Source organism: Lissotriton helveticus, chromosome 2_2 (genome assembly GCF_964261635.1).
Source record: "Lissotriton helveticus chromosome 2_2, aLisHel1.1, whole genome shotgun sequence".
Lineage (NCBI taxonomy): Eukaryota > Metazoa > Chordata > Amphibia > Caudata > Salamandridae > Lissotriton > Lissotriton helveticus.
Window position 1 is genome coordinate 402,725,715 of NC_136060.1, and position 24,757 is coordinate 402,750,471.

The window sequence follows — 24,757 nt, forward strand, 5'->3', positions numbered from 1 at the left end:
TGTTGCTTCGGGCTTCTGAGAAGTTGCTATAAGTTTCTCTGGACCTTATCTGATTCACCAGGCATCATCATCTCATGCCTGAACTATGGGAATGTTCTTTGCTTTGCTGCATCACAGTCCTCCATTAAGTGTTTGCAAGCTCCACATAATGCTACAGCCCGGTTACTCCTGCACACCCCTAAGCATCAATCAGTTTCCTTCCAGCTTTCAGCCGTTCACTAATTACAAGTTCAGAAAAGGATTACATTTAAGGTTCTTTGTTTTGGCTTATGAGCCTTCTCGGGATCTGGCCCGCAGTATCTCAGACATCTGATTAAGTTATACCTTTAATCAAGAGCACTGAGATACGCCAGCTCAAATCTGACTATTCTTCTCAAGTTTAGCAGAGACAAAATGGGAGGTTGATTCTTTAAATATCAGGCAGCTAAACTTTGGAATGCCCTTCTTCCTTAGCACCGCCATAGCCCTAGCAAGATTACTTTCAGAAAACGGTTAAAAACCTGACATTTGGATGTTCTGTGAGGGTCCTGTTGTGGCCATTTCGGACAACAGCACTGGGAAGTTCTCTTACGGTAGCCGTCTGTTATTAAAACATAAACAAAGTCTTGGAGTCAGTTCGTTTATAAGACTTTATTGTTCCTATTCGTCCAAAGAAACATGGATAAAAGCATACTTTGCAACCAATTTAGACTGCTATCACTTTTTATACTAAAGGGAAAATTCTCAAGGTGAATACAGTCCTTTATCTTTTTCAGTGTAAACTTATCAAGGATATGATTAAAGTTATCCATGTATCCAATTGAGTAATAAGAGAAATTCTCTTCATAGAGTCTACCTGATAGGTTTCATTTCACCATGCCCCGCCCACTGCCTACATTATGCTTATGAGTTAGCAGAATGTGTCTAACTACTGATATATTCATTTATGCATTTACGTTTATATGCTTCTATTAGTTATCCATTTATGCGTGTGACATTATTTCAGTGTTCTTAGCTTAGCCTGTGTGCCACCATTTTGATGCATTTCCCTATTCGTGCGAGTTGCACTTACTCATTCCCCCTCCCGTAGGAATAGGAATATTCCACATGTCAGCAGTTTTTGCTTCTCGGCCCACTGTGACTGAAACTACCAGCGAAACTCCTTATCACTCTGTTCTCATGTGCTGGAGATGCTCAAGCCTGGCTCCGTGTCCTTGGGGGCTGATAGGGGAATGTTGCAATCCCAGGTGCAGATGCCTACTGTATGAGACCATTGTTCACCATCTCAGGGGTTCAGTACTTTTCCACAAATGGGCGTGCCTTACTATGCTTTTTCGCATTATAATGTGTTACTGTAATGACGGGAGGCAGTCCTTCTCGGCGCACTCTTAGGGGTGAGGTCGAACAGGGCCCTCTCATATGGGAGTGTATGGCCTAATAAAACTAATTGTTTTTATTCTTCTCCACTGTCCTGCTGACTTATTATTGGGAATAATAGGTGAGTGCTGTAAGTCACTCGGGTGGATTTGAGCCACGCTTATCAGATGGCGCCCAAACAGGGACTCCGCGATTAGGACCTTTCTCACCCGTAAGGGGGTAGCAGAAGGCCGGGGACCCTCTGGTCGGCACGGTGGGCCCGGGTACCCATTTGATGCCGAGCTTGGTTCTCGCAGCGCTGCCCCGCCCTGCTGATCGGAAGAGGTCCCGGTCCATGATCCTACGCCGGAGTCCAGAAGGCGGAACTTTGGAGCTGACCGTGTTGGTCCAGGCAGCCGGAGGTGGAGAACGGTAGAAGTTGGTACCGCGCATAGAAGGTGAGTGGTCCGACTGTTGTTTGGAAGAGCCGGAGTGCTCCGAGGGACCGGTGCGTCTCTGGTGATTGGAGGAGCCGGCGTGCTCCTGGGGCTAGTGTGCTCCGGGGAACTCAGAGTGCAAAAGGCGCTCTGACAGACTTAGCGGAGATTGGGTGAACGTTGTTTCGTGGTCATCCGACTGGATAATACTGTAGGCGGCAGGTGGCTTGCCACGGAGGGATCTCGGGGCTCACCCGGACACCTAGGGTGGTGGTTCACGGAGAAGAGCGCCGAGTCTCGTGTGGTGTAGCGCATGCCGATTTGTAGTGTTGCCCAGGAGACGGATGTGTTCCTCAGTCTCAGAATAGCGGGTGTGCGCTGTTCGGTCTGCGGTAGGGTCCAGGTTCCCCAGGACTTGGTCGACGGGCCTTGTCCCATTTTGGTAACACGTGTCTTGGTACGGATTTCATGTAACGTGCATTGAAGTTGTGAGTGTGATTTACCGGTAAGCGAGTAAGTGTGTCGGTGTAAATCTGTATGTTAGTGTGTGATTGTGAGAGAGCAAGATGCCGTGTTTCAGTAAATTGCGGTGTTTGGGGTGCTGTGGTGAGGTCTCAGACGTTAGACTGGCCGAGAGTCAACCTGCACCCACGGAGGGCTCTCCAAATTTCGAAATGTACGTTAAGCACGGCTTACCCCCGATTTTGTTTTCTACTCTGTGGCATAAGTATACCAAAGATAATGTGGATTTGCAGTGGCCTTTGCTTGGTTCTTTTGATGGAGCAAAATTAGATTATTTACAAGTCAGATTGTTTGCTAGGCGCAGCCGCCAGAGCATTTTCGATTCTTTGCGAATGTGGCAAAAGGAGGTACGAGAGCGGCAGATGAGGGAGGAGAAGGTGACTCAGAAGAGAGCGGCGCAGACTATGGCGCAGAAGGCCAGAGAACACACTAAAAAAGAGAATGAGCTGCGTATTGAGCGCGCAGATAGACGTTTTAGGCTGTTGGATAATAAGAGTTATGTGGTGAGAGAAGATGAACAGGATGAAATGGAGGACATTTTGAACGCCCGACCCCCTCCCCCATATGCCCCGCAGTCTTTGTATCCCGTGTTGGTGGATTCCACCTCCTCGGCCGCGGTTTCAGTTCCTCAAATGGGTGCCCCTCCCTTGTCCGGTGCACCTGCTTCCTCCGTGGCTGAACGACCACCCCCCTCTGTCACTACGCCCCCGCTCTCTTTTTCCGCGGCAAGCCCAATTGTACCCGCTGTGCTCTCCCCGGCATCTGAGCTCTCCCCGGTATTCTCTACTGATTTTGCCATTCCCGCTGTTTCAGCCAGTGCTACCCCTCAGAGCGCGCTACTGACCCCCACTAGAGGAGCGGGAGGCGGACTGTTTACTCAGGTACGGATGTTACTTACACGTTCGGCTGTTGGGTTGGATGAGAAGACAATGGTAGCCAATCAAGCTTGCCAATGGGCCAGAAATAACATTTATTCATTGGAAGACATTTGGTCTACCATGAAAGACTACGAGCCTCTGATGCAGCAGCATGTTTTGTGGCACATGTCGACGACATTGATAGCGTTGTGGGAACAGGGGTATGGTGGGGAAGCGCCAGCGATTCTCCGGGATATCAAGAATAATGCCTATAGGGCCAACACTGGAATAAGGGATGTGTTCCGTAGTTTGAGGTTCCTGTTAGAATATAGAAACGAGTTGCCAGAGGCGGGGGAACCCCTTTACCCTGGGGTACACCCGATGCGGGAAGTGCATCCTATATTTCACCCTGAGATACCAGAGATAAGAGACCCTACGACACAGGTTGTGACCCGAGCTCGTATCGACGCTCATTTTCAGGAACAGTGGGTGTACACGCCCTGGAAAAGGAGCGAGGTATTGGCTTTGAAGGCTCAGTTGCCTGACTCGAGAAAGAATCCGACGGCTAATTATAAGGAATTAACAGAGGCAGCTTCCTCGACGGTCATGACTTTAGCAGATATTGAATTATTTTTCGGATTATTGGTTCCTGTGGACGTGTGGAGACAGGTGAAGGGTTCAGATCATAGAGAGGAGCTGGGCGGTACTTGGGAAGAATTTACGGATTGGGATAAGGAGAGAAAGCCAGGTGAGAAGCCGAAGGCGGAGATGCTAGCGCTGCCAAGGCGCATAATAAAATACATGCACTCACTCATCCCGCTAAAGAAAGTAGACTGGGATAAGTTGACGGCATGTAGACAGAAAAAGGACGAGGCTGTTTCAGATTTCTTTACCCGTTTTGAGGAAACGTTCATGGATTTTAGCGGGCAAGATATATCTCAGGATGGCGGGTTGCGACTCTTTGTTAACAGGTTCGTAACGAATCTGTTGCCAGAGATATCAACTCGATTGCAAGCGTCCGAGAGTACGTTGACGACATCCACTCCCTCTGGGATTCTGAGTATGGCCCAGTATTACGAGCATAGGGAAAATGAAAATAAGGACAGGCAAGAAAAGAAGGCGAAGGATTTGAAGACAAAGGTGTTATTGCAGCAAGTGGCGAAGGGACGGGGACGGGGAGCCCCGCCCATGGCGGCTGGTCGAGGAGTAGGTAGCTACGGACGGGGAGAGAAAAGAGAGCGTTTGGGTCAGAACCAGTGCGCCAACTGCAAACAGGAGGGGCACTGGTGGAAAGACTGTCCACTGCTCCGGTCCACTGTTGGACAGGGCAGGGGACGCGGACGGGGAGACGCGAATAAAGATAATAGACAGTCTGAAGAAGGCAGGAGACCAGGTGGGAATTACTTCGACGGAGGAAGGGATAGACAGCACTTTCAAAGGGAGGGTGACGATTATGGAGATCGGCAGTACTATAACGATGCTTATGCTATGGATGACCTGACTGGCTTTTCTTATAACTAGGACAGCGTAGGGCAGAGCGAGGGACCTGTTTCTGTGGATGTTGATCAACGTGGGCCTTATGTAACGGGAGACTTGTCGGGATCCCCTCAGAAATTTTTAGTGGATACGGGTGCTACGAAAAGTTCTGTGGCACATGCCCAGGTCCCCGGGGAGGCTCTGTCTGGCAAGATTAACATTTCTGTGGGATTCTCCGGTACCCCAGTGGTTAGCCCCGTATCTAAGCCTCTTGCACTTACGATTGGCCCTTTCACTGTTGACTCTCCTTTTCTTTTAACATCTAATTGTGGTGAGAATTTATTGGGTTGTGACCTGTTGAAAAGATTGAATGCTACAATCTACTGTTCTCCAGACGGTGTGTACCTCACGTTGGGTCCTTCTGTCGCGCGTGCGCAGCAGTGTTTCTCGAAAGATGAGCCCCTCCCGGTTGAATTGGAGGGTGTTCCTGGGAGTCTGTGGGCCAGCAGCGACACTGATGTGGGGAAGATGGACATTGACCCAGTGTCCATAAAAGTTAAGATGGGAGCGAAGTTGCCTCGGATACCCCAGTATAAAATATCTAGGGATGGGGAGAGGGCTCTGCTGCAAATAATACAGGACTTGATCCGGTCTGGGGTGGTAGAAGAAACAAATTCTAACAGTTGCAATAGCCCCATCCTTCCGATACTTAAGAGACCCTCAGGTGATGCAGGCGAGGGTACACCTGATGTCTATCGTTTTGTGATTGATTTACGCCACATTAACAAGGTGGTTGAGCCTCAGTATCCGGTGGTCTCCGATATCACCACTATTTTGACCATGATACCTTCTACAGCTAAGTATTTTTTCTGTACTGGACCTTAAGAATGCTTTCTTTAGTATCCCTGTGCATCCAGATAGCCGATATCTCTTCGGATTCTCATTGGCTGGCCGCAGTTTTAGATTTTGTAGAATTCCCCAAGGTTATACGGAAAGTCCCAGTATTTACAGTCAAGCTCTGAAAGCACAGTTGGATGATTTGGAGCTCCCACATGGGAATGTCTTGTTGCAGTATGTCGATGATATTCTCATTGCCTCAGATACAGAGGATGGATGCTGTGAGTCTACTGTTAAATTGTTGCATCATTTGGCCTGTAAGGGACACAAGGTGTCTCTTCCTAAATTCCAATACTGTCGACAGGAGGTTACCTACCTCGGTCATCTCCTATCGAATGAGGGGAGAAGGCTGACGCCGGAGCGCATCAAGGCGATAACTAACATGGCTGTACCTAACACGCAGCGAGAGGTGCGTGCATTTTTGGGCATAACATCGTACTGTCGCCAGTGGATACCTAATTATGCTTTACTAACAAAACCCCTTCTGTATCTGACTACTAAAGAAGTGCGCGAACCCCTACCTTGGACTCCAGCATGTCAGGAAGCGTTTGAGTCATTAAAAACTGCTTTATGTTCTGCACCTGTCTTGGGAACACCCGATTACCAGAAGCCCTTTGTACTTTACGTGCACGAGGCGGAAGGTTGCGCGCTGTCTGTCCTAACTCAGAGTTTTGGCGGGAAACAGAGACCTTGTGCTTACTTCTCTGCTATGCTTGACAACGTGGCAAGAGCACTGCCGAGCTGTCTAAGGGCTACAGCGGCTGCTGCGGTCTCGATAAGACAATCGGCAGGGCTCGTACTGGGCTCACCCCTCACAGTAATGGTACCACATGCCGTGGACATTTTGCTAAACAGGACACAGACGCAGCATTTAACTAGTGCTCGTCTAACGGGTTATGAGATGACATTATTTGCCCCACATGTAACGATAAAGAGATGTGCCACCCTGAACCCAGCCACGTTGTTACCTCTCCCTTCAGATGAAAAAGACGATGAGGTCCATGATTGCTTGTTTCGGACAGAAGAGGAAACAAAAGGAAGAGTAGATTTGACGGATAAGCCCCTAGATGATCCTGATGGGGAGCTGTATGTTGATGGGTCCTGTTTTAAACTAGCAGATGGTACCACAACGGCAGCATATCCAGTCATGACTTTGAAAACAGTGGTAGAGACTTCTAGAGTCCCGTACAATTCAGCTCAGGCTGCAGAGATAATAGCATTGATGCGAGCGTGTGAATTAAGTGAAGGATTGGAGGTGAACATTTACACAGACAGCCAATACGCCTTTGGCGTGGCTCATAGTTATGGGAGGCTGTGGGCGGAGAGGGGATTTTTGACATCACATGGACAGAAAATTCAAAATGGCCCATTGATATTACGACTGTTGACAGCTTTGACACTCCCCAAACGATTGGCCGTGATTAAGTGTAGTGCACACAAGGCAGTGGTGGATGATGTAGGACGAGGGAATGCATTTGCAGATCAGACAGCTAAAGAAAGTGCTAGGACAAAACTTCCGCGAATGTTCGTGGCAGGACCAGCTAGGTGGGTACCAGACGTTAACATGTTTGAAGACACTGTACAGAGTGTGCGGAACATACAAGAGAAAGCAACTGAGGAAGAGTTGAAACAATGGAAGGATGGAGGGGGGCGGTTGGACTCGAATGAGTGTTGGACGGATGTGTCAGACAAACGACGATGGTTGCTCCCGAAAGCATATGTTCTCCCAGTAGTGACGATGGCACATGGACCAGCTCATATAAGTACAAAGGGAATATGTAAATTATTAGATCCGGTGTGGAGTAATAAGAACATTTCCAGGGTGGCGACACATTTGGTACAGCAGTGTATGGTTTGCTTAAGACATAATCCTGGGAAGGGAACACCCGTCCCTGTAGGCAATTTCGCACCTCCATCCTACCCTTTTGAAGTGATCCAGATGGATTACATTGAAATGGAGAGGGTGAACAACCTAAAATATGTCCTTGTGGTGGTATGCTCATTCAGTAGGTGGGTGGAGGCTTTTCCAACAAAGGACTGTACAGCCATATCGACAGCTAAGATGTTGATCAAAGAGTACTTCAGTAGGTTCGGTTTACCCAGGGTGATCTGGAGCGATAACGGAACGTCCTTCAATGCTGAACTGATGAAACAGATCTGTAAGGGCTTACAAATCTCTCAAAAATTCCACGCAGCCCAACATCCACAGGCGGCGGGTTTGGTTGAAAGATTCAACGGTACCTTGAAGTTAAAGATGGCCAAGATACAGGAAAGTACCGGGCTGCGTTGGCCAGACGCACTTCCCCTTGCCTTGCTTTCCACAAGAGTAACAGTGAATTCTAAGACAGCAGTTTCTCCCCATGAGGTTATATTTGGCAGGCCCTCCAATGTGTGGGGTGTCCCTAGACCCAAATGTTTCTCAGAGATTGAATATCCTTTGTTGACAGATTATCTGTATGCTTTGACTAAAGATCTTCGTTCTATTCATCAGCAGGTAGCAGATACACTGAAGCCGTTGCCTGAGAGGCCGGGCCACGACATCCACCCAGGGGACTGGGTCGTGGTGAAGAAATACCAGCGGAAGTCCTGTCTGGAGCCTAGATGGTCCGAACCAAAGTTGGTGCTCCTCACCACCCGCACCGCACTTCGAGTGGAGGGCCGGAAGGCGTGGACGCACGCCTCCCACGTGAAAAAGGTTCCTCTACCTCTACCTTATGATGCGTGGATCCGAGGTGGCTTAGCAGATCACGAGACCGAGCGTATGCCTAGATATATTCCCTTCTCTGATGCTTTACTGATAGAGGGGGAGAACAACTAGAGCGCGCAGGGGCCAGCCCTGAGTACAAGTAGCGAGGCTCCTTTTGGTCACAGTGCACAAACAACGGAAGCCACCCCTTTTGAAAGTGATTCACCAATTCTGTTCACAGATCCTGAAGTGCGAGGGAGCACTCGCTATAACTTGCGGCCCAGAAAGGAGAGGCGAAAGAGCTGAGCACTGGAAGAAGGGCTGAGATAGGGATTAGAAGTGGACTATTTTGAACAGGTTAGCTTAGAGATAGGGATGGACTGTTGAAAGAGCCCTGGTGCACTCTTGAGACATTGCTGAGCGGGACGCTAGAGGTGTGTGTGTTGGCCCAAGTTCAGTGCTCCTGAGTTGCTGTAGTTGTGCGACTCCGTCGAGGGATTAGGGTTTGCGAGACTGAAAAGCCTGCCTATGAGGCTTTAACGGACATAGGGAGAAGAGCCCTTTGAAGGGCGAAGCACGCCTCTGGCCGGTTTTGGAGTGTCTGGAACTTTTAGTAGAGCCCCTAGTATTTTGAACTTTTAGGGTGTCACTTGGTCCGTTCATTCGGAGACATGTATCCCTTTGGTCGTCCTATCCCTGAGGAGGAACAGCCCTTTGCTGCCCCTCGCAGATCTGAACCTGATTCCCCATGGCATGCTCTGCCGCGAAAAGGAAAAATTGTGGCTATTGTGGTGTTCCTTATTATATTTTTGATAATACTTGGAATATTGTTCTTTCTGGATGAAGCTTACCCTGTCCACAAGCTGGTTCCTACTCCCTCTACTTTGCCAGAGCATAATATGATCACTGTTGACTACGGTGAACAATGTATGAGAAAGGGCTATCGTGATAATGTTTTCATAAAAACTTTGCATCATGCACATGCTGTGTACAATGTGACAGACTGTTGGGTATGCGGGTTGCTTCCTTCTGCTGCATATAAAAAGGACAGGTTACTGGCACTTCAATTGACTGTGTGGGCTGGTATACCCTGATAGGCATGGTAAAATTCTTTCAGCAGCCTGATTCTCTGTCCCCACGAATCCCTGGTAGTGGGTCCACACTGACAATGCGAGTACGCCCTCTGCCCCCTTCATCCCTCGGACGGTTGTATACTGATGGACGTTTTGACCAAAATTTCCTCGAGACCTGTTCGAAAAAGATAGAACGATTCACGATGCCTAATGACACTGACAAAGTACGAGAGAGTTTTCTACAGTTGAACTCTTCCCTAGCATATAGACATTCCCCCTCAGCGAATAGTACTAGTCATTCTCTGGTACCCCTAGCGACAGTAGGGCCCTCACCTTACTTCTGTATTCAGGGTAGAGGTCCGATTAAAGTGGGTGACAGCCTTTGCAATGTGACTGCCTCGATTCGCCTGCCCCTCAGTCCTTCAATGGTTACCCCCCCGAATATCTATTTTGTATGTGGAGATAATGGGTATTTGTGGTTGCCTGAGGGTTGGGGTGGGACATGTTACTTGGCGTATTTACTCCCACCTGTTTATGTGGCACCTTCAGATTATCATAAAACTCACCGAAGGTTTGCCGTCATGGAAGAACTGCGTAAAAGGAGGGACCTCCATGTGGAGGACGTTGATCATTCTGACACTTTTGGGCAACAATTCACAGACTTCTCGAAGGGTTTGTTACCATTCTGGGGTCCTATCTTTAATAGTAGAGCCATTAGGCGTCTGTCGAGGGTGATGGAAAAATTGGTGACTACGGAGGCTGACATTGCAGCAAATATGTCTCTTGAGATGCAGGCCATGAGATTATTCACGATCCAAAATCGGATGGTGCTTGACGTCATCCTTGCAGATAGGGGTGGAGCTTGTCGCGTCATCGGGACCTCTTGCTGTGTGTACATCCCTGACTCCGCCCCGACGGTTAATTTAGCTGTACAGAAACTCCATAGGTTGGCTGCCGAACTCCATCAGGACACTGGTACCTGGTCCTTGCAGACATGGTTGTGGGGTGTTTTCTCCTCCTGGGGTTGGAAAATACTGATGGGTTTAGTAGGAGTAGTTGGTGTCCTTCTGACATGTTGCCTTTGCGTGTACTGCCTTCCTCCTTGCTGCTCTATGTGTGCCAGTAACATACGAGTTTCTAAAAGACGGTCAAAGCAATTCCCTGTTTCCGATGATTTTGAACTTTATGGTCCCTGCTGGCTAATGCTTATCGATGATGATGTTCTTGATTAATATGTTATGCTGGCCCTTAGAATTTGATGTAAAGGCTCTCCTTTTAGTTAATAAAGTTAGCCACAGTCTGCTAAAAGGAGGGTCTGATAGGTTTCATTTCTCCATGCCCCGCCCACTGCCTACATTATGCTTATGAGTTAGCAGAATGTGTCTAACTACTGATATATTCATTTATGCATTTACGTTTATATGCTTCTATTAGTTATCCATTTATGCGTGTGACATTATTTCAGTGTTCTTAGCTTAGCCTGTGTGCCACCATTTTGATGCATTTCCCTATTCGTGCGAGTTGCACTTACTCATTCCCCCTCCCGTAGGAATAGGAATATTCCACATGTCAGCAGTTTTTGCTTTTTGGCCCACTGTGACTGAAACTACCAGCGAAACTCCTTATCACTCTGTTCTCAAGTGCTGGAGATGCTCAAGCCTGGCTCCGTGTCTTTGGGGGCTGATAGGGGAATGTTGCAATCCCAGGTGCAGATGCCTACTGTATGAGACCATTGTTCACCATCTCAGGGGTTCAGTACTTTTCCACAAATGGGCGTGCCTTACTATGCTTTTTCGCATTATAATGTGTTACTGTAATGACGGGAGGCAGTCCTTCTCGGCGCACTCTTAGGGGTGAGGTCGAACAGGGCCCTCTCAAATGGGAGTGTATGGCCTAATAAAACTAATTGTTTTTATTCTTCTCCACTGTCCGGCTGACTTATTATTGGGAATAATAGGTGAGTGCTGTAAGTCACTCGGGTGGATTTGAGCCACGCTTATCATACCATTTAGAACAAGACTTGTGAGAATTGTGCTCTACGCATGTCACCAATAACAATTACCATACCATACCGGTTTGAACAACTTTGTGTACATTCCTCCTGTAAAGTAGGTGAGATTGACAGTATGACATTTTACCTTTTCAATAAATACATTTATCATATAATTAAAATAGATAACAGAGTTGTGCTTGACACGTTTACACTAAAAAAGATTATTGACTATATACGCCTTAAGAAAGGTTCTACTGGACAAAACGTGTCATCTGTCAAAATGGTCTGCAATTAATGCTTTTATCCATAATTCTTTGGCTGAATAAGTACATTAAAGACGTATAAATCGAACTGACTGCATTATTTATCTTTTTGATGGGCTTATGTTTGCCTTAAAAGGGATTAAAACTTCATGAGTTTGCTAAGTGCACACAAATTTGTATTAGAAATGTTGGTCAATTTGAGTGCACACACATATGTGAAGGCTATATTTAAGTGATTTTATTTTCCTGTAAGAAAAAACTTTTAAAAATGGCCACAGATCATGTGCCCCCGTACACAGAAGACCTATAGGGGGGAGGAAAGGCATTGGCAACGCCAATTGCTTTCACGGGCGAGGCCTGTTTTTGCTAATGCTTGTTCTTATTCTGTTATTCCTTGTGACTTTTACTCAGTGACTGCAACTATTTAAATATAACGTCTTATGGTCTGCTATTTCCGGGTCTGTGTGCTCAAGGCCCATAGTGATCAGATTTACTAATGTATTTCAGTTTGCAGACTTGCACATGTGCTCAGTGGTACTTGAATGTCAACAGCACAATGACTGAAGGGTGATTTTTAGACAGTCCTTGTTTTACAGTCAGTGATGCTGAGAATACTAACACCAGTAGGGTCATACATAAAATTAGATCATAGAAATGCAAGCGCTAACACGCTTCATTTCGTTGCTTGAAAAATATAGTCATTACCTCCTCGTCCGTCTTCCGCGCCACAGTCATTACTAGTGAGCTTGACTGCTGTGGACAGAACACTCCTAAGTCAAAATACACACTCTGCATACTAATTTTGCATCTCTCCAAGATGGCCGACTTCACTTTTCTGCAGAATGATATAAGAAGGAAGTCAGGCATTTAGCATGCACAAGCTGGACACAGGCCGCGGCCTCCAGAGGGGTGCTGGAGCTCCTTGCTGCTGGTAGTCCTTGCTGCTGAAGGTAGTCTCTCTACAACTTAGGTCTAAGGAAAAGTATTTAGAGGTTTTTTTCTGAAGGCTGCTGGGAGTGGGAGGCCCCAAAAACCTAACTTCTTGTCATACCAAGCTCTTGTCTAAGTCTGAAACTGGCCCCCTTATGGCTGGGAAACATTGAACCTGGAGAGGAATACCTGAACCCCAAGTAAGGAAGAGGATTGCTGCTAAGTAACTAGAACTAACTTCTACAATATTACCATGTGATTTTATTTTCTATAACAATGGCATATTTAGAAGCAATGTGCAATTAAAGTTGGCTAAAAGCAGCAGAAATGCTACAGAATGAAAACAAACCACTGCAGACTATTTTGAAAGAGATCAAATTGGGGAACATTCTAGTCTACCACAAAAAACATTCAGTAATGTTCCCTGGGAGATCGTTGACTTCAATTATAGAGTAGCCCTGTCTCAAATCACAAACATGTCAGCCTCACCTCTTTTCAACTGCATGTTTGAAAATGGTTTTAAAGTTTGGAAATTAATCAAACGGCTGCACCATTCTCGTGTCCCCGGCATCTCTGAACCGGTCTATTCGCCCCAAATGAATTACATTGAAATAATATAATTGCCGCCTGCCATTCAGTCACCCTTGACAACGGGCGATTTGAAATTGGGAGTGTTTTTCCTCCGTTTTCATCGTGCAATCATGAAGCAAAGGCGCCGGGAGCCGGTGGCTTTTAAATTGTCTAAAATCTACATCCTTCAAACAAATGAGCAAAAAAAGAGTGCAATTTAAGGGCAAATCATTTTGTGTTAAACCTAGAGAACTCATAGCGCGAAGATAAAAGAAGAAAAAATGCTGGTTTCACTGCGCTCATTATGGCACATTGACTTTCACCTAATCGCATGCAATTAAAATTTCTCCCCGAGATTCCCTTATTGAAATAAGAAAGATAGCGCCGGGCCCAGCGCCGTGATAGATTTGGCATAAACGTGCTTGCTTGGACAAACTGATTTATCATGTCTCATTCCGCCAGCACTTCCTTGCCCGCTCGTTTCTCATCTTATTACTGTGAAGTTGTAATTAAAGAGGGCACTCCCACACCGAAGCGTTCTCCCGCCGAAGAGGCGGAATTATAAATGTGCCGCGCTCGAGCCGGGTCTGATTTAAAGGGGCAGGCCGCGCGGAGCAACCCAAGCCTGAAATTCGGGGTTTTACTGCAATTTTAATTGCATCCATTTCATACCCTGTTCGGCGACCCGTAGAAAATAAATCTGCATTTTCTCCTGCCTGATGAATGCATTTTTCAGGGGGAGAGTCGGGCGCGCGTTTAATATCAGGTTAAAGTTAACGATTGTGTTTTTTGCCAGGCAGCTATGGCGGTCTAGGGGTGCGGGTTTTAGTTTGAAAGCCCCAAGTCCATATGCGGGCTGCAGGGCATTAGGAATGACATTGCATACCTGTTCACATGCCATATGGGCCTCCTGAGCGATAGGAAAGTGGCGTGCTATATACACATGGTAACCAATATGATTGAGGTTCAACCGCTGTTCGTCTATTTTCAGCTAACTTCACAAAGCTTGCTCGGATTTGTAGGAATGCACGAAGTAGAGACGTTTGGATTTGTAGGCTTGCACGCAGTAGAGAAGGTAGACCAGAAGTTTAGAAACAGCGAGTGTTATAGGCTGGAAAACCAAGACCGGTTGAAAGACACCCATACTAAATGAGGCCTCTTGACAGCTGCTATCGTAAAGACCAATGACAGAGGCCCTTGTGTACCAATAGAGCCTTTTTCAGTCGGATTTGCCAGCCCAGGGACATGTCACGTGGATACGTTCAGCCAGTTCTGGCATTTTAATCAATAGAATGTTTCAGTCTGGGACTTGTAGTTTCTATTTTAAATTGGTATAAGCCTCAAACTCCCAGCATGCAATTACCGCTGGATTAAAAGCAATAACGTGCTGAAAGTTTCTCTTATGACTTTTATTAATTTAGCATCCCTTAATATTTCTATCTGAAGCAAAACATGCATTTGCAAGCAGCATATTTAGCTCTTGCAGCATCTTGACTTTTAAATATCAGTGATTGTTGTTATCAAATACAATGGCTTTCATTTTAGCAACTTCTGAAAGATGAAGGTGTCAGTAGACACACCTAAATTCAAATCTGTGACTATGAGGTGAACCACAGATTTCTGGAGTAAATGCATTAGTCAAATGAGCAACCAGACCCTGATGAAAAGTCATACAAATGAAAGAAAACATACTACAAGGTGGTAGGGTGAGTGACATTGCATCGAAGTGATCAGCTGCAGTATGAATTAATTGTGCCAAATGTTTAGCTATCATTAGTGAAGATAGGCAAACTTCGAAGTACACATCTACCAAGTCTTACAGAAGAGAAGGAGCAAGTAAATAATAGTTATTCGTGTCCCGATTATAAAACAGAGTCAATTTTAGTTAAAAGACAGCTAATATACAGCAATTTTTGGCTTTAAAATCAAAAGTCTCCTGCCTGAATCGGGTCTGTTGGCATGTGTGCGATTTGCATAATGTAACTTTAAATACTTAAAAAAAATCTTTGGAAGAAATGGCTGCACAAATGTCCAAGAGTAGTGAGTACAAGTGCAGAGGGCCTATTACATAAAATTCATGGAACCCACAAGCAGCACAGCAAATTATGGTAAGCCGAACTTAGCTTCTGAGTTGGAACGTGGCAGGCTGTGATGTGAGGCTGTTGTGGTAGGACCATTTACTGTTCTGAATGTGTCATAAGCTTGTATAAGACCCTGATTTTGGCCCAGATGCAGCCACGTTGGTGGTAGTACAACATACCTATCAGCCACCTGAATCTCCAATGAAGGTGAGATTGGATTTTGAGCACAATCTCACTTGACAACAATGGAGACTAATTCTTTAGTTCTCACCAAGGCAGTGCATACTCTGTCTCTTCGAGACATGCTGTATCTAGGATATGGGCTTGGAAAACCGTCTATTTTGTGATTGGTTCCCTTTGCTGTCCTTTAGAAATGCTGGCTTTTCATTGGTGAATATACTTAGAAGTCCCTTCTTTTGCTATTGTGTATCCTCCCACGAGGACTGGCCTTCTTACATGTGTTGTTACTGCTCAGGTTGTTTATAGTTAGAGAGATTTTTTTTTAGAAAACCTGCCTTTTTGCTCGTTAACTGTTCTTGAACTTGAACTTGAACTTGTGCAATGAAACTTCGGTCATTTCATTTGCTTGCCTCCCCCTGATCCCTCCCACCACACTATTTCGGTCTGTTGTCTCCCGTGCCTCCCCCTCAACCAACAGTGCTCACATGCCACCACCACCCCTCTGAGGCCACTGCTGTGTTGCTCATTTGGTTAATTTATGCAGTCTACCACCAACCACTTGCACGATGCTGCTTGCCTGTCCCTGAGATCACTGATTTGAATTCTTATGTTATTTTAAATTAGTTGCTATTATTTATATATTGCACCTATCCATGCTGCTCAACGCTCAGCCAACTCGAACACGGATCCCCACCTTCCCAGTCTGCAGCTCTCACTGCTGAGCCATATCCTTTCCCTAGCCATTTTGCAGGGTGCAGTACCATATGTGTCCAAAAAAGGTGCTAGGATACCTAGTGACAGCCTGTGGTACTGCACCCTCACAACACTGCTTGTACATCTTGGCAGGCTCTTTCTATGCTTCTGCTCTTTTCATTACATTTCCCAGGATTTGTGTTTTGTACGTTTTTATAGGGGAAAGGATGTGGCGTAACAGCCAGCATTGCCGACCTTGAAGCAACGCTGGCTCAACATCCTGTAATTCTGGGCAAATCAATTGAGCTAGGATCCTTTTTTGCTTTAATAGGTGTGAAGCCGTAGCAAAATAGGGGAAAAAACTAAGTAAAACCTCTTCAAACTCTCCCCAGCACTGCAGGCTACCAGCTGCTATATGATTCACTGAACTGAAGAGATTTGTCCCATAATGCTTTGCAGTGCCTTTTATTTCAAAACTCATGTGGCCCATGTCTTCGCCTGTGATGGTCCTAGGATGATGGGACAACCACCAAATTGCTCTGAGCCACATGCTCTCGTTCTTTAACTCATCTTCTGGGTCCTCCTCACCCTGAGTTGGAGCCCGAAATCATCACCTCCACACTTTTTTTATTTTAGGCATTTACATGTTTCCATTGGTTGGAGCTTTTGCTCTACAGCTGGGAGGGGGATTTCCTTTAGGGATTATATTTATTTGTGAAATTAACATCGTTGATGCAGTTCTTATTTTCCTTTAGAAAGTAAATCTTGCATATAGTACATGCATATCATTCTGCTATTCGACCTCCTGTGACTTATCAGAGTTTCAGGAGCCAAAAGCTGTAGGCACAGAAACACCTCCATATATGATGAGGAACTTTGAAGGGCCAATAGAGGATTTCAAAGAGCAGGAAACATTTCCAGAAGAATCACCTACTAACACAAGAAACAGGAATCAGCAGATGGCAACAACGAGAAACTGCAGAAGGAACAAGCTTGCATTACGACACACTCTCCAACCAAGCCTGAACACTTAAATATGGAAAAACAGGAACAGGAAAAAATGAAAGGTCCACGTGATAATCCCCATGATTGACTGGGAGATCCAATAGAAACTAAATAAAGAAAAATCCATGTGGAAAATGGAAAAGAAATCCTAAACCGGACCATTAGCAGTGCCACTTTAAAGCTCACCTGTAAAATTTCAGGCTCTTTTCGAGTAAAACACTTGGGAAGACAGTCAGCTGCACCCAGAAGTATCAAGTAGCTGGGAAGCTCCATTAAAACTTGACCCAGTTAATTGTTACCCCATGCCTGCACCTGCAGGCTTAAGATAGGACCGCACGGTTGCAGACTACTGAGATATTATGGCCTCTGGGTACTGCGACATCGCAGTCTCCAGAACGCCATCTAAGAGATCCGTTCACAACATACTACAAGGGCAACACTAACATTATTTACCTCAGGTTTTCCCTCTGTATCACCTGTCATCTTCAGAGATTGCAGAATGTGTGTTGGACTTGGCCGTTTATCCAGGATCATCCTGGTATTTTTTTCTGACCTGGTGTTGGTGGTTTTAGGAATCTGGGCACTTTATCACTGCTGCCAGTGTTGAGTGCATGTACTCTCTATGGTAAACATGATAAGATTGGTCTACACCTGTTTGGCATATTTAATTTACGTATCAGTCCCTTGTAAAGTGGCATCTCAGATACCCAAGGCCAGTAAATTAAATGCTAATGGTGGGCTTGCAGCGTTGCTTGCACCACTCACCAAAGTAGCCTTTTAAACCTGTCTTGGGCCTCTGCAGGGCCTGCACATGCAGTTTACTGCCACTGTGACGTGGCACATAAAGAGGGTGCCACATCTGTGACTCCCCTTTTACTACATATCAGTCACCCTAAGGTAAGCACATGTTCCGTTGATGTTTTCCAGGGCTACGCCAACACCTGTGGGAGTGGGAGTTCTCTGATGCCAGGGAGCTTGCAAGGGAGGCAGACCTCTGGGTGGGATGCAGAGGGTCTGAGGAGCCATTGGGGAGTGACCCTAAGAGGAGGTGCTCAGGTATTTCCCAGCCCGGAGTGGTGGGAGAGGTTTGTGGTAGCCCAGACAGGTCCAGGTGTAGTGGGAGAGGTGCAGGAACTCACGTCCTGTCTCTGCAGAGGAGTGAGAATGGGATGCGTCCCAAGGTGCCCAAAACCCAGTCTCAGGGCCTGGAGGGATCCCAAAGGGAATGCCAGGTGGAGAGCCTACGCTGTACTGGTAGGCCATCCGTTGAGGGGGAGCTCCTAGTGTCAGGAGAACATGGAGTGTCTGTAAGCAGACCTCCATCAGTTCTGTTGTCTGGCGGTGCCACTCTTAAGTGGAGGGTGCAGAAGCCCAGATGGAGGGGTGAGAGGGGGATGCGGTCCCCAATGGGAGAACCAATGGGTCAGGGGCCAGCCATAAGGGCTGAGCCTTCTGGGAGTGACCATGGTGACACCACTTCTGTCTTGGGGGGTCTTTGTGCACTATCATATGGGCAGCGGTCAGGAGATCAGCGCCAGGCAGACTGTCACGCAACACATGAGGTATGTGTTACCCTTGGTTGGGTGCTGTGTGCCCCCGGAGGTCCTGATGTGCCAGGCAAGTGTTCAGCCACAGGGTTTAGCCCCTGGGCTGGGAGGCCAGGTTCAGGTTCTGTCTGACCTGGAGGGAAAGAAGTCTGTAACCAGTGTCCCTACCGTTTTGTCTTCTGGGACTACCACTCCAGGTGGGAGGGTGCAGAACTCTGCAAGGGGGTGCAGAGGGAGGGATCCTCGCTTCTGGCCCCGGTTCAACCTGAGGGTTTAGATCCTAGGTTGGGAGACTAGTTGCAGCAGAGACGTCCTGAACAGTTGGGAGAGTTGTGTTCTGAGGGTGCCCCTCCTAGGAGGAGAGTGCGGAACCCAAGAAGGAGAGGTAGAGTGAGGAGAGCCTCTCCCAAGACCTCTGGTCAGACTGAGGGTGCAGACCATAGGTTGAAGGATCAGTGGCAGTTTAGAACTACACTGATGAGAGGTAGAATGGAGAAGAGGTACTATGTACCGGGGGCTACTGTCCCCCACCCCACTCTATGAGATGGCAATGACCAGAGACATCTGGATGGCCTAGGGCCTGGTATTGGCCACTGACAACTAGGTCCCAATTGGGTAGCTTAGTTGGTCCTGGGAGCTTTGCCAGAGGGAACCACCTGGGTTCAGACTGGCATAGAGCTGAAGTGTGGCCCTGCAGTTGTTGGCCAGCGTGTGTATATGTATATATATATATATATACACATATATATATATATATATATATATATATATCCTGCTCCTTACTCCCAAATTCCTCTTCTCGGATAAGAGTACCAGCACTCACGGGGGAGGATTTGTCAAATCTTTATTTTCTCAAAACAGACGCGTTTTGGGTTTGCCTTCGTCAGTGTTTGCAAAACGACACTGCGAGGAGCCATTTGCACTGTTATACCTCACAAATTATAAACATAGAAAGGAGACTGTTATGTGCGCCATTTGTAAATATCGTTTCTCATAGCTATTTTCATAAATACAAGATTCTATATACATATTTAAATGCTATTTACAACTTCACAGTTTTGAATTCATTCGAAACAACTTTATATACATATTTACATAGTTCGATATGGCGCTTCTCATTAATGCAGTATTTGTGAGCTCTTCACTATCCAATAGTGCCGTGGATCGGCAAAGACGCCTTATCTATATCTTGCTATCCTCTCATTTTATATTTGCAAGAAACGGCGAAATGAGCAGTGTTCTTTATCAGTGTTTCTTACCACTATTTATATACATTAAATCTCATTAAATCTAGCCGTGGATCGGCTTAGCCCCCGTACTCATGCCTACATTGTGGCACATACCAGCAAAATAATTGCCCAATTAATACTAAAGAAAATCCTCTACCTCATAGGTGAGGACAACAAATTAAATGGCTATGTACTACACTAATGATGCAATTCTAATGTCTCCCAAACTTCAAATATTTCGATGGTTCTGGTGCTGAGTGATTCATTACCTCTCTTCTCTATTTACCTAGATGTACTGCAAGTTCCTCCCCTTTTTTCAATCCATTGGGTGCCTTGCATTGTAGCTCTATAATGTACTGCAACTCTAATCTCTGCAGTTTCGATATTCTATCCCCTCCTCTTGGGTCCAGCGGTACATGGTCTAAGGAAAAATACTGCAACAGCTCCCTGTTGCTTTCATGTTTGATTGAAAAATGCCTTGCTACTGGGTAATTAAAATCTCTGTTGGCAATCGCTCGCTGATGTTCTAAAATCCTAATTTTCACACTGTGCACAGTGCTGCCGACATATCGCAACCCACAAGGACATGTGAGGCAATACACGGCATGCGTCGTATGGCAGGTAAGGAATTTATTAATCATTTTTCCATTTTTCAAACCTGGTATTGTGTATGACAGCACTCTTTTACTCTTAGCACAGGCTTTACACTTCCCACAGGGAAAGACACAAGAGAAGTTTGAAAGAGATGAAAGGGATTACCTACAGGGTAAGGTATTGACCTTTGCCAAAAAGTTCGATGCCCCAAGAAAGGAAATGATTAAAAAGAAAGCCATGCCACCCCCAACGAGAGTGGAGACCTCGGAATCTGAGGTAACTGAAAATGAAAACTCTGGAGATGAAACCCCAATGAGCTCCACTGAGAACCCGAAGACCCCTTTTCACATGGAATTCAACCTAATAAGGCAAACGTGGCTAAGAGGGGGGAAAAGCAAGGCACGAGAATCCACAGGAGAACCAGGAGAGGGGGCCGGAAGGGGAAGGGGAAGAGGAACAGTCACCCCAAGAGTGATACGGAGCAAGAGAGGAGGGAGGTGGTATAGGAGAAGTATAATCTGACCATCATAAACCTTACGACTAGAACATTGACACCTGTGGAAGAATCAACATTAAAACTTGGTTTGACCTTTTGTCCCAATGAGAGAATGGAATTTACACAAACCAGAATAGACCTTTTTAAATTTGTGCGGAAGATGAAATTTCACACATTTTTCAAAACTAAACCAACAGTGAAAGAATGCAGGGAGTTGAAACTCAAAGACACGGACACACTAACAACTGATGATGTGTCCATGTTGGAGATGCTAGAAAATGTAAGGACTGAGAAACAAGAGATTGACGATCTAACTCTGGCACAAAGGATTAGGGGGGCAGGAATAGAAGTAGAAGCACAATCAACAAACTTCAAACCTGCCTCGCAATTTACACTTCAAATGCCATATGATGGAATAGATGCATTCTCTGATGCAGTGATGAAAGATCTTATCAAATTCCGCACTAATAACAAAATTCCAAGAATGAAGAAGCAGAATATTTCGAAAGAACAAAGATCTATATTGAAAGACTTAGAAATCAATCATAACATAGTAAGTAAACCAGCAGACAAAGGGGGCAATATTGTTCTCTTAACAAGGGAACAGTACTGCCGAGAAGCATTAAGACAGCTGAATGATGGAAACTTCTATGAGAAAACCAGTATGAGAAATTATAATGAGAGCATTACAGAACAACAGGGTCTTATTAAAAAGTGGCATGTGAAATCTATGTTGGACACAGAAGAGTATCTTTTTCTCAAAAAGATCCATCCAGTTATACCAACTTTTTATCATTTACCGAAAGTCCACAAGGCTGAAAGGAACCCACCGGGAAGACAGATCGTTTCATCGATCGGGAGCTTGGCGGAGAATTTATCAATATATATTGATTACTTCTTGTTTCCCTGGGTTGTACAACAGAAATCTTACATCAAAGACACCAAAGATTTCATCATGAAAATGAGTGACCTTATATGGAAACCAACTTACATTTTGGTGGCTTTAGATATCAGAAGCCTAGATACATGCATAGATCACGAACATGGACTTACAGCGGTTAAGCATTACAAAAGACCTTTGAAGTACTCAGTACACAGTGAAATGCTTATTGAACTTGTAAGATTCTGTTTAACTAATAACATTTTCTTATTTGAAGGTGATCTGTACAGACAAACATCGGGGACAGCAATGGGTACCTGCTTCGCCCCCAGCCATGCGTACTTGTTCATTGGCTGGTGGGAGGAGCAGGTACTTCAGGACCCCAAAAATGCAATCTGGGCTGAAAACATTGTTGTCTTGTACAGGTATATTGACAACCTCTTCCTTGTTTGGAGGGGGTCGCCAACCTCGGCGGAGGAATTTGTTCAATATTTGAACAAAAATGAGATTAACCTGACGTTCACTTCAGATATAAGCTCTCAAATTGTAAATTATTTAGATTTGAAAGGATTTGAAAAAGATGGTAAACTGGAAACAGAGCTGTATATTAAAAGAACAGCTGGCGATTTGATACTGCAGGCTAGCAGCAATCATTCACCAAAAATTATAAAAAGCATTCCATATGGTGAGTTTCTCCGATTAAGAAGAAATTGTTCTAGAGAGTGCGATTTTACTGCAGGAGCAAAAGACAGTATAGCGAGATTCAGGACTAGAGGATATAATGCAGATCTTCTAAATACTACACTAGAGAAAGTAAAAAAGATCTCTTGGAGTGAGCTACTGAAAACAGAGAAAAATACCAGGAGGGAAGGGGAAACAGATGGAGGGAAATTTAGACTAGTAACTACTTACTCGGATGATGCCAATACCCGAAGAAAAATCCTGAGTAAGAGTTGGCACATCTTAAAGACCGACACTATCATTGGGAACGATATACCAAGAGCACCCCTCATTACCTTCAAAATGGCAAGATCATTACGGGACCGGCTGGTCCACAGTAATTTACAGAAACTTCCTGAGAAAACTGGACGAGTAAAAGATATGAGAGGCTTCTTTCCCTGTGGGTAGTGTAAAGCCTGTGCTAAGAGTAAAAGAGTGCTGTCATACACAATACAATCTACAATGCAAAGCACCCAATGGATTGAATAAAGGGGAGGAACTTGCAGTACATCTGGGTAAATAGAGAAGAGAGGTAATGAATCACTCAGCACCAGAACCACCGAAATATTTGAAGTTAGGGAGACATTAGAATTGCATCATTAATGTGGTACTTAGCCATTTAATTTGTTGTCCTCACCTATGAGGTAGAGGATTTTGTTTAGTATTAATTGGGCAGTTAATCCGCTGGTATGTGTCACAATGTAGGCAGGATCACGGCGGCTATGCCGATCCACGGCTAGATTTAATGAGATTTAATGTATATAAATAGTAGTAAGAAACACTGAGAAAGAACACTGCTCATTTCGCCGTTTTTTGCAAATATAAAATGAGAGGATAGCAAGATATAGATACGGCATTGTCATGTCATTTGAGATGTCATCAGTGATGTCATCAGTGATGTCACTGACCATGTCATGAATGATGTAATATCAGCAGTGGATTGCGGGCGCGCGAGTTATAGTTAGTACAACTAACTATAACGGGGGAATTTTAATAGTTTTATACGACTGAAATGCGCAGCTAACTATAACACCCCTAAAGCCTATGGTTTTTTCAGTGAATTTCTAAGGTTTTTTAAATGCTAATTCCTAACTATAACTTATCTGAAACCTATGGTTTTTTAAGTGAATTTCAAAGGTTTTTTAAATGCTAATTCCTAACTATAACATGTCTGAAACCTATGGTTTTTTCAGTGAATTTCAAAGATTTTTTAAATGCTAATTTGTAAATATTGTAATTGTTTTTTTTATATTTTCTAACTACATTTTTTTAATCTTTTTATTTTTAGATGTATTTTTTAAATTACAATACACATTTTTGATTATTTTTTTACATAAAAATATAATTTTTTCCATTATTTTACATTGTTTATAATATACCTAAATAATTGTTATTATTTTTTTCCTTTTTTATTGCAGTTGCGCACCCTACGAACACCCTACTAATTTACTGCGCGAAACATGTCCGCCATTTTAGGGTCACTGTCTATGATCCGCGAAGGGTGTGCGATGGGTACAACTTTTCCCACACGGTTGCTTTGTGACTTGTGCGCAACGCCTTCCGCATACGCGAGATGTACGTATAACGCGATGTGACTGACGCGCGGTAGCACATGACGTCATATACATATCAGACGCGGTGTGTGCGCGCCTTCCGCAATTTTTTCAATGTTGAAAAACTTATTTATATATATTTAATATAAATATTAAGACAAGAGATTATCTGAGGTTATTATTTTAATCATTTTCTTTAACTTTCTTAAAAAGTACATCACTGTTATCCTATGGGTAGAAATTCACTTAGCAGGTAAATAGTGTTATCGTTACCTTTTCTTACTCAGTGGTGGATTCTGGATACAGCACTGCTGCATCTCCTCTAAACAGTTAAAAGAATGCAAATTACCAAAGACGCGCGGAAGCCCAGGTCTTTTTTGTTGTTGTAAATATCGCTATAATGAGCGGGTCATACGCGCACCCCGCGATTTTTCCCAAAAAAAGAAAAAAAATAGGGGCCCTGGGAGACCTTGTTGGATCCCCTGAGGAGACCTAGAGGATCAGGGTGGGTCTACCCTCCCCCTTTTCACGTTTTAAATACACATTTCACACACTTCTTCAGCCTCCCTTGTACTTTCTAGTTTCGAATGTTGACAACCACTTGACAGCCAATAAGCCTTCAGCACGTGATGGGAAGGGTGCGCTCATGGTACGATGACAATAAGCGGAGTACACATTTTAAAATCTTTTTTCAGGTACCACAATGTTACATAAGTGAGCAGCAAGTTACCAACATTGAA